This window comes from Microtus ochrogaster, chromosome 15, assembly GCF_000317375.1.
Source record: "Microtus ochrogaster isolate Prairie Vole_2 chromosome 15, MicOch1.0, whole genome shotgun sequence".
NCBI lineage: Eukaryota > Metazoa > Chordata > Mammalia > Rodentia > Cricetidae > Microtus > Microtus ochrogaster.
This window is the reverse complement of record NC_022017.1, coordinates 291,523-294,222: the sequence shown is the minus strand read 5'-3', so window position 1 is coordinate 294,222 and position 2,700 is coordinate 291,523.

Below are 2,700 nucleotides of genomic sequence, written 5' to 3'. Positions count from 1 at the left end.
ACCGTACGTGAGCCTCTTAAGTCAAATGTTTTCCTTATAAGAGCTCCTGTGGTCACGGTGTCTCTTCACAGCAATAGAAACCCTAAGACAACATGGGACTGGTGAAAAGTCTCAGTTAAGAGCGCACACTACTCTTGTGAAACACCCAAGTTCAGTTCCCAGTCCCCACATTGGGTTTCTCACAGCTGCTTGTACCACTGGTAACTCTGCTCCACCGGGCCTCCATGAGAAACACACCACACCACACACACACACACACACACACACACACACACACACACACACACTTAAGCTTAAATCTTTTAAATATTAAAACAAAAAACCTTCACACTCACTTATGAAGCCTGGAGCTGGGAAAGAGGTGGGGGTGGGAAACTCAGAACTCAGTTTCTGCCTTCACAACGCTCTTAACCGAACAAAGGCTTTAGTCACAGGTGAACTCAGGTGCTTAAATGATGTCATCAAGGATTGTATTTCCCTTGCCCGCTCTTCCTCCCAGGTTTGTCTCTGTTTTCTCTGCATGTGGCCTCATTCTCTTCTGATCCAAAAATGTACTTCCCGTGTTCCAGGAGAGAAGGCTCCTGTTTGCCTATGACTCCTGCTCACATAGGGAGACCCTTCCCAGCTTTCCCAGTATGTCACATAGCAAACCTCTTTAAAAGAAATATGATTGGACTAGCTTGGGATAATGCCTGGTTGCACTGTGTAAACCAGGGCTGGGTTGGCAGGATTGGATGGGGTGGATTGTGTGTCCACCTCAGTAGCCAGTCCCGTGGGCATCCTTCGGGATCTGGAAAGACCAAGCCTCTAGTGTAAAGCCAGATGTTTTGTTGGGAAGACAAAGGCGGCAGCTGTTCCACACCTCACGCTCTTTGGTATGGAAATGTGCCCAGGCAGTACCCTTGCCTGCCTTTGGTGCATCCTGCCTCTGCTTGAGGGTTAGCTGAAGGACCTGAACACTCAATACCTATCAGAGTGTGTATCCTGCTAAAAGATGTGACAGTCATGTGGCCTGGCTTTTCATATCTTTTCCCCTCAGTGGCAGCGACAAGTTACTTCCATGAGGAGCCCTGAGTTTGTTTCCCCCCTGTTGGTCTGTGTGACACGGTGGAGACCCAAGAACAAGTGAACGAGAATGGGGAAAGACCAAGGCGAAAATGGCCTCATAAATCCCAGGGTTCCCAAGTGAAATTGTGGCTGCTGTGGTGAATCACAACAGCAGGGTGAGTGGATGCATAGAAGTCACCAGTCAACTGGGTTACCAGAGGTGCCGGAGTCAGAGGAGTGTCTTGTTTTGAAGCTAGTCACAGAAAGCAAGGTGACTGAGTGCTGGGGTCTGCCAGCACTGAGTACTAAGCACACTCTCGCGAGTACTAACAACAGACAGAGTCAGCTTAAAATAGAATTTTGTGTTGCATCGATCTTTTATTTCTTTGTACACTCCATTCTTTGTTGTAAGTGGTGATTTTGAAAGGTTCTGCTTCCTTTATTTCCATTTGAAAAAGACTTAGGGTCTGGGGATGTGGCTGGGCTCCTGGAGTGCTTGCCTAGTTTGCACAAAGGCCCAGGTTCAATACCCAGCCTGCATAAACTAGGCATGGTAGAACATGCATGTAACGCTAGAAGTGAAAGCAGGAGGCTCAAAAGTTTGAGAGGGCAAGAAAGATGGCTCAGCAGTTAGGAGCAAATATTGCTCTAGTAGAGGAGCCAAAGTTCAGTTCCCAGCACCCATGTCAGGGGGCTCACAACTGTCTGTAACTCCAGCTCCAGAGGATCTGATTTCTCTGGCTTCCTCAGACACCCATTCTCACATGCACAGACACATAAGCTTAAGTAAAATAATCCTTTTAATGTCTCTTTATAAAGAAATTCAAAGTTAGGCTGGAGAGATGGCTCAGAGGTTAAGAGCATTGCCTGCTCTTCCAAAGGTCTGCGTTCAATTCCCAGCAACCACATGGTGGCTCACAACCATCTGTAATGAGGTCTGGTGCCCTCTTCTGGCCTGCAGACATACACACAGCAGAATGTTGTATATATAATAAATAAATAAATATTAAAAAAAGAACTTCAATGTCATCCTTAGTTATATAGTGAGTTTAAAGCCAGCCTGCCTGGGACCCATGGTCTAAATGGAAATAAATAAAAATACAAAATAAAATTCTATTAGGTTACACACACTTTTGTCACATATAATATTGTGAATCCTTCTAAAACCCTGAAGTAAGTATGATTACCTTTGATTTAGGAACACTGACTACTCTTCCAGAGGACCCAGGTTTGAGTTCCAGCACCCACCCGGCAACTCTTAGCAGTCTGCCTCCAGTCCCAACAAGGAGACTTAGAGGTACTAAAGATGGGGTGTGAGTCCAGGAAAGATTAACGTGTCTCAAAGAGACCCCTGGACTCATCCATTGCGGTGTTTGTCAGCATGCCACATGCAGGAAACAACCTGCATGCATGGCCACAGTTGAAAGGACAAGTATGGTGCCCACATGTGAAAGAGAGTTGTTTAATATTGGAGTCCGGAGACATGCGTGCACCTGCATGAGGAGGAGAGCTGTTTAATACTGGAGTCCGGAGACACGCGTGCACCTGCATGAGGAGGAGAGCTGTTTAACACTGGAGTCCGGAGACACGCGTGCACCTGCATGAGGAGGAGAGCTGTTTAACACTGGAGTCCGGAGACACGCGTGCACCTGC